The 14,083-nt window shown below is 43.1% G+C and overlaps 18 non-coding genes across 18 annotated transcripts; all 18 read left to right on the plus strand.

Moving 5' to 3' along the window:
- Positions 1–1,806: 1,806 nt before the first annotated feature.
- trnak-cuu (transfer RNA lysine (anticodon CUU)) lies at positions 1,807–1,879 on the plus strand. Its single transcript has one exon. It is a non-coding gene; the product is annotated as a tRNA-Lys (tRNA).
- Positions 1,880–2,408: 529 nt separating this feature from the next.
- Positions 2,409–2,521, plus strand: trnal-caa (transfer RNA leucine (anticodon CAA)). Its single transcript has 2 exons — positions 2,409–2,446; positions 2,474–2,521. It is a non-coding gene; the product is annotated as a tRNA-Leu (tRNA).
- A 714-nt stretch (positions 2,522–3,235) lies between these two features.
- trnak-cuu (transfer RNA lysine (anticodon CUU)) lies at positions 3,236–3,308 on the plus strand. Its single transcript has one exon. It is a non-coding gene; the product is annotated as a tRNA-Lys (tRNA).
- A 529-nt stretch (positions 3,309–3,837) lies between these two features.
- On the plus strand, positions 3,838–3,950 carry trnal-caa (transfer RNA leucine (anticodon CAA)). The gene is made up of 2 exons: positions 3,838–3,875; positions 3,903–3,950. It is a non-coding gene; the product is annotated as a tRNA-Leu (tRNA).
- A 714-nt stretch (positions 3,951–4,664) lies between these two features.
- Positions 4,665–4,737, plus strand: trnak-cuu (transfer RNA lysine (anticodon CUU)). The gene has a single exon. It is a non-coding gene; the product is annotated as a tRNA-Lys (tRNA).
- A 529-nt stretch (positions 4,738–5,266) lies between these two features.
- Positions 5,267–5,379, plus strand: trnal-caa (transfer RNA leucine (anticodon CAA)). Its single transcript has 2 exons — positions 5,267–5,304; positions 5,332–5,379. It is a non-coding gene; the product is annotated as a tRNA-Leu (tRNA).
- Positions 5,380–6,094: 715 nt separating this feature from the next.
- trnak-cuu (transfer RNA lysine (anticodon CUU)) lies at positions 6,095–6,167 on the plus strand. The gene has a single exon. It is a non-coding gene; the product is annotated as a tRNA-Lys (tRNA).
- Positions 6,168–6,696: 529 nt separating this feature from the next.
- On the plus strand, positions 6,697–6,809 carry trnal-caa (transfer RNA leucine (anticodon CAA)). Its single transcript has 2 exons — positions 6,697–6,734; positions 6,762–6,809. It is a non-coding gene; the product is annotated as a tRNA-Leu (tRNA).
- Positions 6,810–7,523: 714 nt separating this feature from the next.
- On the plus strand, positions 7,524–7,596 carry trnak-cuu (transfer RNA lysine (anticodon CUU)). Its single transcript has one exon. It is a non-coding gene; the product is annotated as a tRNA-Lys (tRNA).
- A 527-nt stretch (positions 7,597–8,123) lies between these two features.
- On the plus strand, positions 8,124–8,234 carry trnal-caa (transfer RNA leucine (anticodon CAA)). Its single transcript has 2 exons — positions 8,124–8,161; positions 8,189–8,234. It is a non-coding gene; the product is annotated as a tRNA-Leu (tRNA).
- Positions 8,235–8,952: 718 nt separating this feature from the next.
- On the plus strand, positions 8,953–9,025 carry trnak-cuu (transfer RNA lysine (anticodon CUU)). Its single transcript has one exon. It is a non-coding gene; the product is annotated as a tRNA-Lys (tRNA).
- Positions 9,026–9,552: 527 nt separating this feature from the next.
- Positions 9,553–9,665, plus strand: trnal-caa (transfer RNA leucine (anticodon CAA)). The gene is made up of 2 exons: positions 9,553–9,590; positions 9,618–9,665. It is a non-coding gene; the product is annotated as a tRNA-Leu (tRNA).
- Positions 9,666–10,379: 714 nt separating this feature from the next.
- On the plus strand, positions 10,380–10,452 carry trnak-cuu (transfer RNA lysine (anticodon CUU)). Its single transcript has one exon. It is a non-coding gene; the product is annotated as a tRNA-Lys (tRNA).
- A 527-nt stretch (positions 10,453–10,979) lies between these two features.
- Positions 10,980–11,092, plus strand: trnal-caa (transfer RNA leucine (anticodon CAA)). Its single transcript has 2 exons — positions 10,980–11,017; positions 11,045–11,092. It is a non-coding gene; the product is annotated as a tRNA-Leu (tRNA).
- Positions 11,093–11,806: 714 nt separating this feature from the next.
- Positions 11,807–11,879, plus strand: trnak-cuu (transfer RNA lysine (anticodon CUU)). Its single transcript has one exon. It is a non-coding gene; the product is annotated as a tRNA-Lys (tRNA).
- A 527-nt stretch (positions 11,880–12,406) lies between these two features.
- Positions 12,407–12,519, plus strand: trnal-caa (transfer RNA leucine (anticodon CAA)). Its single transcript has 2 exons — positions 12,407–12,444; positions 12,472–12,519. It is a non-coding gene; the product is annotated as a tRNA-Leu (tRNA).
- A 713-nt stretch (positions 12,520–13,232) lies between these two features.
- Positions 13,233–13,305, plus strand: trnak-cuu (transfer RNA lysine (anticodon CUU)). The gene has a single exon. It is a non-coding gene; the product is annotated as a tRNA-Lys (tRNA).
- Positions 13,306–13,832: 527 nt separating this feature from the next.
- trnal-caa (transfer RNA leucine (anticodon CAA)) lies at positions 13,833–13,945 on the plus strand. The gene is made up of 2 exons: positions 13,833–13,870; positions 13,898–13,945. It is a non-coding gene; the product is annotated as a tRNA-Leu (tRNA).
- Positions 13,946–14,083: the final 138 nt, after the last annotated feature.

The following is a 14,083-nucleotide window of genomic DNA, read 5'->3' on the forward strand; positions in this document are numbered from 1 at the left end:
CTGTGGCATTTTGTTTTATTTTGGAGATATCTGAGATGTGGGATCCTGTGGCATTTTGTTTCATTTTGAGATCTGGGATCCTGTGGCATTTTGTTTTATTTTGGAGATATTTGAGATGTGGGATCCTGTGGCATTTTGTTTTATTTTGGAGATATTTGAGATGTGGGATCCTGTGAGCATTTTGTTTTATTTTGGAGATATTTGAGATGTGGGATCCTGTGAGCATTTTATTCTAGAAATATTTGAATCTGGGATCCTGTAAGCACTTTATTTTGAGATATTTGAGATGTGGGATCCTGCGAGCATTTTGTTTTATTTTGGAGATATTTGAGATGTGGGATCCTGTGGCATTTTGTTTTATTTTGGAGATATTTGAGATGTGGGATCCTGTGAGCATTTTGTTTTATTTTGGAGATATTTGAGATGTGGGATCCTGTGGCATTTTTTTTTATTTTGGAGATATTTGAGATGTGGGATCCTGTGAGCTTTTTGTTTTATTTTGGAGATATTTGAGATGTGGGATCCTGTGGCATTTTGTTTTATTTTGGAGATATTTGAGATGTGGGATCCTGTGAGCTTTTTGTTTTATTTTGGAGATATTTGAGATGTGGGATCCTGTGGCATTTTGTTTTATTTTGGAGATATTTGAGATGTGGGATCCTGTGAGCATTTTGTTTTATTTTGGAGATATTTGAGATGTGGGATCCTGTGAGCATTTTGTTTTATTTTGGAGATATTTGAGATGTGGGATCTTGTGGCATTTTGTTTTATTTTGGAGATATTTGAGATGTGGGATCCTGTGAGCATTTTGTTTTATTTTGGAGATATTTGAGATGTTGGATCCTGTGGCATTTTGTTTTATTTTGGAGATATTTGAGATGTGGGATCCTGTGAGCATTTTGTTTTATTTTGGAGATATTTGAGATGTGGGATCCTGTGAGCATTTTGTTTTATTTTGGAGATATTTGAGATGTGGGATCCTGTGGCATTTTGTTTTATTTTGGAGATATTTGAGATGTGGGATCCTGTGGCATTTTGTTTTATTTTGGAGATATTTGAGATGTGGGATCCTGTGGCATTTTGTTTTATTTTGGAGATATTTGAGATGTGGGATCCTGTGGAGTTTTGTTTTATTTTGGAGATATTTGAGATGTGGGATCCTGTGAGCATTATGTTTTATTTTGGAGATATTTGAGATGTGGGATCCTGTGAGCATTTTGTTTTATTTTGGAGATATTTGAGATGTGGGATCCTGTGGCATTTTGTTTTATTTTGAGATCTGGGATCCTGTGAGAATTTGTTTTATTGTGAGATGTGGGATCCTGTGAGCATTTTGTTTTATTGTGATTTTATTGTTTAGTTTGATTTGTGGTATCCTGTGGGATGTTCTCTTTAATACCCCTTCGAAATTTATTAAAACAACTTGTACTGAATTTGATTCATGACTCATCCTTTTTTGCATTAAGAAACTGAAAGTAATTTAGTAACTTTTACTCAAATTACATTTTAAATGAAGTAATTTTGTACTTTTACTCAAGTAAATTTTGAGATGGGTAATTTTACTTTTACTCTGAGTAGAATTTAGGCAAAGTAAAGATGCTTTTACTTAATTACAATTTTTCAGTACTCTTTCCACCTCTGCTCTTGGGAAACCCTAACAGCTGAGTGGGATCCAGTCGAGTGGAGTAGGTAGAGGTTGAAAAGGGAGGAATGTGTTCCGATGTCATTTGAAATCTCTGAAAGTTGACTGGCTTTTTTTATCTCTTCTCTTTTTTTTCGGAAGGCATGTTTTATAACATGTGAATAGCCCGGCTAGCTAAGTCAGTAGAGCATGAGACTCTTAATCTCAGGGTCGTGGGTTCGAGACCCACGTTGGGCGTAGCAGTTTTAATAATCAACAGATGTTTGATCCAGCACTTAAAGTCAAAGTTCAGCTCTGTTACCACCATCACAGCGTCCTCAGTGGTGCCTCTTTGAATGATCACAAACCTCCTGTAATGCACAATATGAATAAAAAACATTCAAACTTGCGCAAGAGCATTACATTTACCTTTCTTTGGGCTCATGTCATTTCTGTATTCCCTTTTTGCTCAAGTATGATCATTCACTTTAAAACAAAAGAAGGAAAATCTGAGTAACAACCCATGGCCTCTGGCCCTCTCTTGCTTTCATTACTCATCCAGTGACATCACTCCCTGGCCAATCAGTGGCCTGCAGTCTGTAGACGTCACATTTTCGGCTGGACTCAACTCGAATCCCTGCCGTGTAGGTTCTAAAAATGTAGCTGCTACCAGCTGTTACTACCTCATGAAAAACCCTAAAACCTGAGTCGAATATAGTCAAGTAGAGTAGCGTTTTGCATTTTGGTTCAAGTTTGTCATATTTTACACAGTCAGGCAAGTAGTGGTGTCAGGATGGCCGAGCGGTCTAAGGCGCTAGACTCAAGGCTTCATTCCTTCCTTAGCACAGTGACTTCTGGTCTCCAAAAGGAGGTGTGGGTTCAAATCCCACTCCTGAGACTAATTTCTTGCTTGAATCTTACTTTCTTATTAGAAGACCTTAAAGAAAGCCATGTCAGGCCATGGTGAAAAAGGGCATTTATCTCTGAAGACGGGCCTTCAGTTCCTCCCATTAACATACACAATTCTGATGTGCGATGAGGCAGTTCTCCTGCTACATTAAGCTCTTTTCCACTCGTACTTACTCACAACCACCTCAATGTGGGAGGGGTCGTTATAGCAAGGAGGTCCAAAAGTCCTGTGATGTCACTTTTATGTGACACAAACATGACACAACAATTTAGGACATCAAGGCGAAGGTATACCTGCTACTTGGTCTGTGTCTTTGCGTCTAGTAATCCACCTCGTTGATGATCACAGAATACATCAAATCCAACTGTTGCTGTTGCCGGGTTCTTGTTAGGAGTGGCTTTCATGACTCATCCAGTGACATCACTCCCTGGCCAATCAGTTGCCTGCAGTCTGTAAATGTCACATTTTCGGCTGGACTCAACTCGACCCCGACCGAGTAGGTGCTAAAAATGTTCCACCTTGTGCCAGGTGGTATTACCTCATGGAAAACCCTAACAGCTGAGTGGGATCCAGTCGAGTGGAGTAGGTAGAGGTTGAAAAGGGAGGAATGTGTTCCGATGTCATTTGAAATCTCTGAAAGTTGACTTTGGCTTGTTTTATCTCTTCTTTTTTTTTCGGAAGGCATGTTTTGTAACATGTGAATAGCCCGGCTAGCTCAGTCAGTAGAGCATGAGACTCTTAATCTCAGGGTCGTGGGTTCGAGCCCCACGTTGGGCGTAGAAGTTTTAATAATCAACAGAAGTTTCATCCAGCACTTAAAGTCAAAGTTCAGCCCTGTTACCACCATCACAGCGTCCTCAGTGGTGCCTCTTTGAATGATCACAAACCTCCTGTAATGCACAATATGAATAAAAAACATTCAAACTAGCGCAAGAGCATTACATTTACCTTTCTTTGGGCTCATGTCATTTCTGTATTCCCTTTTTGCTCAAGTATGATCATTCACTTTAAAACAAAAGAAGGAAAATCTGAATAACAACCCATGGCCTCTGGCCCTCTCTTGCTTTCATTACTCATCCAGTGACATCACTCCCTGGCCAATCAGTGGCCTGTAGTCTGTAGACGTCACATTTTCGGCTGGACTCAACTCGAATCCCTGCCGTGTAGGTGCTAAAAATGTAGCTGCTACCAGCTGTTACTACCTCATGACAAACCCTAAAACCTGAGTCGAATATAGTCAAGTAGAGTAGCGTTTTGCATTTTGGTTCAAGTTTGTCATATTTTACACAGTCAGGCAAGTAGTGGTGTCAGGATGGCCGAGCGGTCTAAGGTGCCAGACTCAAGGCTTCATTCCTTCCTTAGCACAGGGACTTCTGGTCTCCAAAAGGAGGCGTGGGTTCAAATCCCACTCCTGAGACTAATTTCTTGCTTGAATCTTACTTTCTTATTAGAAGACCTTGAAGAAAGCCATGTCAGGCCATGGTGAAAAAGGGCATTTATCTCTGAAGACGGGCCTTCAATTCCTCCCATTAACATACACAATTCTGATGTGCGATGAGGCAGTTCTCCTGCTACATTAAGTTCTTTTTCACTCGTACTTACTCACAACCACCTCAATGTGGGTGGGGTCGTTATAGCAAGGAGGTCCAAAAGTCCTGTGATGTCACTTTTATTGAACAAAACATGACACAACAATTTAGGACATCAAGGCGAAGGTATACCTGCTACTTGGTCTGTGTCTTTGCGTCTAGTAATCCACCTCGTTGATGAACACTGAATACATCAAATCCAACTGTTGCTGTTGACGGGCTCTTGTTAAGGAGTGGCTTTCATGACTCATCCAGTGACATCACTCCCTGGCCAATCAGTTGCCTGCAGTCTGTAAATGTCACATTTTCGGCTGGACTCAACTCGACCCCGACCGAGTAGGTGCTAAAAATGTTCCACCTTGTGCCAGGTGGTATTACCTCTTGGAAAACCCTAACAGCTGAGTGGGATCCAGTCGAGTGGAGTAGGTAGAGGTTGAAAAGGGAGGAATGTGTTCCGATGTCATTTGAAATCTCTGAAAGTTGACTTTGGCTTGTTTTATCTCTTCTTTTTTTTTCGGAAGGCATGTTTTATAACATGTGAATAGCCCGGCTAGCTCAGTCGGTAGAGCATGAGACTCTTAATCTCAGGGTCGTGGGTTCGAGCCCCACGTTGGGCGTAGCAGTTTTAATAATCAACAGAAGTTTCATCCAGCACTTAAAGTCAAAGTTCAGCCCTGTTACCAGCATCACAGCGTCCTCAGTGGTGCCTCTTTGAATGATCACAAACCTCCTGTAATGCACAATATGAATAAAAAACATTCAAACTAGCGCAAGAGCATTACATTTACCTTTCTTTGGGCTCATGTCATTTCTGTATTCCCTTTTTGCTCAAGTATGATCATTCACTTTAAAACAAAAGAAGGAAAATCTGAATAACAACCCATGGCCTCTGGCCCTCTCTTGCTTTCATTACTCATCCAGTGACATCACTCCCTGGCCAATCAGTGGCCTGTAGTCTGTAGACGTCACATTTTCGGCTGGACTCAACTCGAATCCCTGCCGTGTAGGTGCTAAAAATGTAGCTGCTACCAGCTGTTACTACCTCATGACAAACCCTAAAACCTGAGTCGAATATAGTCAAGTAGAGTAGCGTTTTGCATTTTGGTTCAAGTTTGTCATATTTTACACAGTCAGGCAAGTAGTGGTGTCAGGATGGCCGAGCGGTCTAAGGTGCCAGACTCAAGGCTTCATTCCTTCCTTAGCACAGGGACTTCTGGTCTCCAAAAGGAGGCGTGGGTTCAAATCCCACTCCTGAGACTAATTTCTTGCTTGAATCTTACTTTCTTATTAGAAGACCTTGAAGAAAGCCATGTCAGGCCATGGTGAAAAAGGGCATTTATCTCTGAAGACGGGCCTTCAATTCCTCCCATTAACATACACAATTCATATGTGTGATGAGGCAGTTCTCCTGCTACATTAAGCTCTTTTCCACTCGTACTTACTCACAACCACCTCAATGTGGGTGGGGTCGTTATAGCAAGGAGGTCCAAAAGTCCTGTGATGTCACTTTTATGTGACACAAACATGACACAACAATTTAGGACATCAAGGCGAAGGTATACCTGCTACTTGGTCTGTGTCTTTGCGTCTAGTAATCCACCTCGTTGATGAACACAGAATACATCAAATCCAACTGTTGCTGTTGACGGGCTCTTGTTAAGGAGTGGCTTTCATGACTCATCCAGTGACATCACTCCCTGGCCAATCAGTTGCCTGCAGTCTGTAAATGTCACATTTTCGGCTGGACTCAACTCGACCCCGACCGAGTAGGTGCTAAAAATGTTCCACCTTGTGCCAGGTGGTATTACCTCTTGGAAAACCCTAACAGCTGAGTGGGATCCAGTCGAGTGGAGTAGGTAGAGGTTGAAAAGGGAGGAATGTGTTCCGATGTCATTTGAAATCTCTGAAAGTTGACTTTGGCTTGTTTTATCTCTTCTTTTTTTTTCAGAAGGCATGTTTTGTAACATGTGGATAGCCCGGCTAGCTCAGTCGGTAGAGCATGAGACTCTTAATCTCAGGGTCGTGGGTTCGAGCCCCACGTTGGGCGTAGCAGTTTTAATAATCAACAGAAGTTTCATCCAGCACTTAAAGTCAAAGTTCAGCCCTGTTACCAGCATCACAGCGTCCTCAGTGGTGCCTCTTTGAATGATCACAAACCTCCTGTAATGCACAATATGAATAAAAAACATTCAAACTAGCGCAAGAGCATTACATTTACCTTTCTTTGGGCTCATGTCATTTCTGTATTCCCTTTTTGCTCAAGTATGATCATTCACTTTAAAACAAAAGAAGGAAAATCTGAATAACAACCCATGGCCTCTGGCCCTCTCTTGCTTTCATTACTCATCCAGTGACATCACTCCCTGGCCAATCAGTGGCCTGTAGTCTGTAGACGTCACATTTTCGGCTGGACTCAACTCGAATCCCTGCCGTGTAGGTGCTAAAAATGTAGCTGCTACCAGCTGTTACTACCTCATGACAAACCCTAAAACCTGAGTCGAATATAGTCAAGTAGAGTAGCGTTTTGCATTTTGGTTCAAGTTTGTCATATTTTACACAGTCAGGCAAGTAGTGGTGTCAGGATGGCCGAGCGGTCTAAGGTGCCAGACTCAAGGCTTCATTCCTTCCTTAGCACAGGGACTTCTGGTCTCCAAAAGGAGGCGTGGGTTCAAATCCCACTCCTGAGACTAATTTCTTGCTTGAATCTTACTTTCTTATTAGAAGACCTTGAAGAAAGCCATGTCAGGCCATGGTGAAAAAGGGCATTTATCTCTGAAGACGGGCCTTCAATTCCTCCCATTAACATACACAATTCATATGTGTGATGAGGCAGTTCTCCTGCTACATTAAGCTCTTTTCCACTCGTACTTACTCACAACCACCTCAATGTGGGTGGGGTCGTTATAGCAAGGAGGTCCAAAAGTCCTGTGATGTCACTTTTATTGAACAAAACATGACACAACAATTTAGGACATCAAGGCGAAGGTATACCTGCTACTTGGTCTGTGTCTTTGCGTCTAGTAATCCAGCTCGTTGATGAACACAGAATACATCAAATCCAACTGTTGCTGTTGACGGCCTCTTGTTAAGGAGTGGCTTTCATGACTCATCCAGTGACATCACTCCCTGGCCAATCAGTTGCCTGCAGTCTGTAAATGTCACATTTTCGGCTGGACTCAACTCGACCCCGACCGAGTAGGTGCTAAAAATGTTCCACCTTGTGCCAGGTGGTATTACCTCTTGGAAAACCCTAACAGCTGAGTGGGATCCAGTCGAGTGGAGTAGGTAGAGGTTGAAAAGGGAGGAATGTGTTCCGATGTCATTTGAAATCTCTGAAAGTTGACTTTGGCTTGTTTTATCTCTTCTTTTTTTTTCGGAAGGCATGTTTTGTAACATGTGAATAGCCCGGCTAGCTCAGTCAGTAGAGCATGAGACTCTTAATCTCAGGGTCGTGGGTTCGAGCCCCACGTTGGGCGTAGCAGTTTTAATAATCAACAGAAGTTTCATCCAGCACTTAAAGTCAAAGTTCAGCCCTGTTACCACCATCACAGCGTCCTCAGTGGTGCCTCTTTGAATGATCACAAACCTCCTGTAATGCACAATATGAATAAAAAACATTCAAACTAGCGCAAGAGCATTACATTTACCTTTCTTTGGGCTCATGTCATTTCTGTATTCCCTTTTTGCTCAAGTATGATCATTCACTTTAAAACAAAAGAAGGAAAATCTGACTAATGACCCATGGTCTCTGGCCCTCTCTTGCTTTCATTACTCATCCAGTGACATCACTCCCTGGCCTATCAGTGGCCTGTAGTCTGTAGACGTCACATTTTCGGCTGGACTCAACTCGAATCCCTGCCGTGTAGGTGCTAAAAATGTAGCTGCTACCAGCTGTTACTACCTCATGAAAAACCCTAAAACCTGAGTCGAATATAGTCAAGTAGAGTAGCGTTTTGCATTTTGGTTCAAGTTTGTCATATTTTACACACAGGCAAGTAGTGGTGTCAGGATGGCCGAGCGGTCTAAGGCGCCAGACTCAAGGCTTCATTCCTTCCTTAGCACAGGGACTTCTGGTCTCCAAAAGGAGGCGTGGGTTCAAATCCCACTCCTGACACTAAATTCTTGCTTAAATCTTACTTTCTTATTAGAAGACCTTGAAGAAAGCCATGTCAGGCCATGGTGAAAAAGGTCATTTATCTCTGAAGACGGGCCTTCAATTCCTCCCATTAACATACACAATTCTGATGTGCGATGAGGCAGTTCTCCTGCTACATTAAGCTCTTTTCCACTCGTACTTACTCACAACCACCTCAATGTGGGAGGGGTCGTTATAGCAAGGAGGTCCAAAAGTCCTGTGATGTCAGTTTTATGTGACACAAACATGACACAACAATTTAGGACATCAAGGCGAAGGTATACCTGCTACTTGGTCTGTGTCTTTGCGTCTAGTAATCCACCTCGTTGATGATCACAGAATTCATCAAATCCAACTGTTGCTGTTGCCGGGTTCTTGTTAAGGAGTGGCTTTCATGACTCATCCAGTGACATCACTCCCTGGCCAATCAGTTGCTTGCAGTCTGTAAATGTCACATTTTCGGCTGGACTCAACTCGACCCCGACCGAGTAGGTGCTAAAAATGTTCCACCTTGTGCCAGGTGGTATTACCTCTTGGAAAACCCTAACAGCTGAGTGGGATCCAGTCGAGTGGAGTAGGTAGAGGTTGAAAAGGGAGGAATGTGTTCCGATGTCATTTGAAATCTCTGAAAGTTGACTTTGGCTTGTTTTATCTCTTCTTTTTTTTTTCGGAAGGCATTTTTTGTAACGTGTGAATAGCCTGGCTAGCTCAGTCGATAGAGCATGAGACTCTTAATCTCAGGGTCGTGGGTTCGAGCCCCACGTTGGGCGTAGCAGTTTTAATAATCAACAGAAGTTTCATCCAGCACTTAAAGTCAAAGTTCAGCCCTGTTACCACAATCACAGCGTCCTCAGTGGTGCCTCTTTGAATGATCACAAACCTCCTGTAATGCACAATATGAATAAAAAACATTCAAACTAGCGCAAGAGCATTACATTTACCTTTCTTTGGGCTCATGTCATTTCTGTATTCCCTTTTTGCTCAAGTATGATCATTCACTTTAAAACAAAAGAAGGAAAATCTGAATAACAACCCATGGCCTCTGGCCCTCTCTTGCTTTCATTACTCATCCAGTGACATCACTCCCTGGCCAATCAGTGGCCTGTAGTCTGTAGATGTCAAATTTTCGGCTGGACTCAACTCGAATCCCTGCCGTGTAGGTGCTAAAAATGTAGCTGCTACCAGCTGTTATTACCTCATGAAAAACCCTAAAACCTGAGTCGAATAGTCAAGTAGAGTAGCGTTTTGCATTTTGGTTCAAGTTTGTAATATTTTACACAGTCAGGCAAGTAGTGGTGTCAGGATGGCCGAGCGGTCTAAGGCACCAGACTCAAGGCTTCATTCCTTCCTTAGCACAGGGACTTCTGGTCTCCAAAAGGAGGCGTGGGTTCAAATCCCACTCCTGAGACTAATTTCTTGCTTGAATCTTACTTTCTTATTAGAAGACCTTGAAGAAAGCCATGTCAGGCCATGGTGAAAAAGGGCATTTATCTCTGAAGACGGGCCTTCAGTTCCTCCCATTAACATACACAATTCTGATGTGCGATGAGGCAGTTCTCCTGCTACATTAAGCTCTTTTCCACTCGTACTTACTCACAACCACCTCAATGTGGGTGGGGTCGTTATAGCAAGGAGGTCCAAAAGTCCTGTGATGTCAGTTTTATGTGACACAAACATGACACAACAATTTAGGACATCAAGGCGAAGGTATACCTGCTACTTGGTTTGTGTCTTTGCGTCTAGTAATCCACCTCGTTGATGATCACAGAATACATCAAATCCAACTGTTGCTGTTGCCGGGTTCTTGTTAGGAGTGGCTTTCATGACTCATCCAGTGACATCACTCCCTGGCCAATCAGTTGCCTGCAGTCTGTAAATGTCACATTTTCGGCTGGACTCAACTCGACCCCGACCGAGTAGGTGCTAAAAATGTACCACCTTGTGCCAGGTGGTATTACCTCATGGAAAACCCTAACAGCTGAGTGGGATCCAGTCGAGTGGAGTAGGTAGAGGTTGAAAAGGGAGGAATGTGTTCCGATGTCATTTGAAATCTCTGAAAGTTGACTTTGGCTTGTCTTATCTCTTCTTTTTTTTTCGGAAGGCATGTTTTGTAGCATGTGAATAGCCCGGCTAGCTCAGTCAGTAGAGCATGAGACTCTTAATCTCAGGGTCGTGGGTTCGAGCCCCACATTGGGCGTAGAAGTTTTAATAATCAACAGAAGTTTCATCCAGCACTTAAAGTCAAAGTTCAGCCCTGTTACCACCATCACAGCGTCCTCAGTGGTGCCTCTTTGAATGATCACAAACCTCCTGTAATGCACAATATGAATACAAAACATTCAAACTTGCGCAAGAGCATTACATTTACCTTTCTTTGGGCTCATGTCATTTCTGTATTCCCTTTTTGCTCAAGTATGACCATTCACTTTAAAACAAAAGAAGGAAAATCTGAATAACAACCCATGGCCTCTGGCCCTCTCTTGCTTTCATTACTCATCCAGTGACATCACTCCCTGGCCAATCAGTGGCCTGTAGTCTGTAGATGTCACATTTTCGGCTGGACTCAACTCGAATCCCTGCCGTGTAGGTGCTAAAAATGTAGCTGCTACCAGCTGTTACTACCTCATGAAAAACCCTAAAACCTGAGTCGAATATAGTCAAGTAGAGTAGCGTTTTGCATTTTGGTTCAAGTTTGTCATATTTTACACACAGGCAAGTAGTGGTGTCAGGATGGCCGAGCGGTCTAAGGCGCCAGACTCAAGGCTTCATTCCTTCCTTAGCACAGGGACTTCTGATCTCCAAAAGGAGGCGTGGGTTCAAATCCCACTCCTGAGACTAATTTCTTGCTTGAATCTTACTTTCTTATTAGAAGACCTTGAAGAAAGCCATGTCAGGCCATGGTGAAAAAGGGCATTTATCTCTGAAGACGGGCCTTCAATTCCTCCCATTAACATACACAATTCTGATGTGCGATGAGGCAGTTCTCCTGCTACATTAAGCTCTTTTCCACTCGTACTTACTCACAACCACCTCAATGTGGGAGGGGTCGTTATAGCAAGGAGGTCCAAAACTCCTGTGATGTCACTTTTATTGAACAAAACATGACGCAACAATTTAGGGAATCAAGGCGAAGGTATACCTGCTACTTGGTCTGTGTCTTTGCGTCTAGTAATCCACCTCGTTGATGAACACAGAATACATCAAATCCAACTGTTGCTGTTGCCGGGTTCTTGTTAAGGAGTGGCTTTCATGACTCATCCAGTGACATCACTCCCTGGCCAATCAGTTGCTTGCAGTCTGTAAATGTCACATTTTCGGCTGGACTCAACTCGACCCCGACCGAGTAGGTGCTAAAAATGTTCCACCTTGTGCCAGGTGGTATTACCTCTTGGAAAACCCTAACAGCTGAGTGGGATCCAGTCGAGTGGAGTAGGTAGAGGTTGAAAAGGGAGGAATGTGTTCCGATGTCATTTGAAATCTCTGAAAGTTGACTTTGGCTTGTTTTATCTCTTCTTTTTTTTTCGGAAGGCATGTTTTATAACATGTGAATAGCCCGGCTAGCTCAGTCGATAGAGCATGAGACTCTTAATCTCAGGGTCGTGGGTTCGAGCCCCACGTTGGGCGTAGCAGTTTTAATAATCAACAGAAGTTTCATCCAGCACTTAAAGTCAAAGTTCAGCCCTGTTACCACCATCACAGCGTCCTCAGTGGTGCCTCTTTGAATGATCACAAACCTCCTGTAATGCACAATATGAATAAAAAACATTCAAACTAGCGCAAGAGCATTACATTTACCTTTCTTTGGGCTCATGTCATTTCTGTATTCCCTTTTTGCTCAAGTATGATCATTCACTTTAAAACAAAAGAAGGAAAATCTGAATAACAACCCATGGCCTCTGGCCCTCTCTTGCTTTCATTACTCATCCAGTGACATCACTCCCTGGCCAATCAGTGGCCTGTAGTCTGTAGATGTCAAATTTTCGGCTGGACTCAACTCGAATCCCTGCCGTGTAGGTGCTAAAAATGTAGCTGCTACCAGCTGTTACTACCTCATGAAAAACCCTAAAACCTGAGTCGAATAGTCAAGTAGAGTAGCGTTTTGCATTTTGGTTCAAGTTTGTAATATTTTACACAGTCAGGCAAGTAGTGGTGTCAGGATGGCCGAGCGGTCTAAGGCGCCAGACTCAAGGCTTCATTCCTTCCTTAGCACAGGGACTTCTGGTCTCCAAAAGGAGGCGTGGGTTCAAATCCCACTCCTGAGACTAATTTCTTGCTTGAATCTTACTTTCTTATTAGAAGACCTTGAAGAAAGCCATGTCAGGCCATGGTGAAAAAGGGCATTTATCTCTGAAGACGGGCCTTCAGTTCCTCCCATTAACATACACAATTCTGATGTGCGATGAGGCAGTTCTCCTGCTACATTAAGCTCTTTTCCACTCGTACTTACTCACAACCACCTCAATGTGGGTGGGGTCGTTATAGCAAGGAGGTCCAAAAGTCCTGTGATGTCAGTTTTATGTGACACAAACATGACACAACAATTTAGGACATCAAGGCGAAGGTATACCTGCTACTTGGTTTGTGTCTTTGCGTCTAGTAATCCACCTCGTTGATGATCACAGAATACATCAAATCCAACTGTTGCTGTTGCCGGGTTCTTGTTAGGAGTGGCTTTCATGACTCATCCAGTGACATCACTCCCTGGCCAATCAGTTGCCTGCAGTCTGTAAATGTCACATTTTCGGCTGGACTCAACTCGACCCCGACCGAGTAGGTGCTAAAAATGTACCACCTTGTGCCAGGTGGTATTACCTCATGGAAAACCCTAACAGCTGAGTGGGATCCAGTCGAGTGGAGTAGGTAGAGGTTGAAAAGGGAGGAATGTGTTCCGATGTCATTTGAAATCTCTGAAAGTTGACTTTGGCTTGTCTTATCTCTTCTTTTTTTTCGGAAGGCATGTTTTGTAACATGTGAATAGCCCGGCTAGCTCAGTCAGTAGAGCATGAGACTCTTAATCTCAGGGTCGTGGGTTCGAGCCCCACATTGGGCGTAGAAGTTTTAATAATCAACAGAAGTTTCATCCAGCACTTAAAGTCAAAGTTCAGCCCTGTTACCACCATCACAGCGTCCTCAGTGGTGCCTCTTTGAATGATCACAAACCTCCTGTAATGCACAATATGAATACAAAACATTCAAACTTGCGCAAGAGCATTACATTTACCTTTCTTTGGGCTCATGTCATTTCTGTATTCCCTTTTTGCTCAAGTATGACCATTCACTTTAAAACAAAAGAAGGAAAATCTGAATAACAACCCATGGCCTCTGGCCCTCTCTTGCTTTCATTACTCATCCAGTGACATCACTCCCTGGCCAATCAGTGGCCTGTAGTCTGTAGATGTCACATTTTCGGCTGGACTCAACTCGAATCCCTGCCGTGTAGGTGCTAAAAATGTAGCTGCTACCAGCTGTTACTACCTCATGAAAAACCCTAAAACCTGAGTCGAATATAGTCAAGTAGAGTAGCGTTTTGCATTTTGGTTCAAGTTTGTCATATTTTACACACAGGCAAGTAGTGGTGTCAGGATGGCCGAGCGGTCTAAGGCGCCAGACTCAAGGCTTCATTCCTTCCTTAGCACAGGGACTTCTGATCTCCAAAAGGAGGCGTGGGTTCAAATCCCACTCCTGAGACTAATTTCTTGCTTGAATCTTACTTTCTTATTAGAAGACCTTGAAGAAAGCCATGTCAGGCCATGGTGAAAAAGGGCATTTATCTCTGAAGACGGGCCTTCAATTCCTCCCATTAACATACACAATTCTGATGTGCGATG

Source organism: Odontesthes bonariensis, chromosome 8, assembly GCF_027942865.1.
Source record: "Odontesthes bonariensis isolate fOdoBon6 chromosome 8, fOdoBon6.hap1, whole genome shotgun sequence".
NCBI classification, from domain to species: domain Eukaryota; kingdom Metazoa; phylum Chordata; class Actinopteri; order Atheriniformes; family Atherinopsidae; genus Odontesthes; species Odontesthes bonariensis.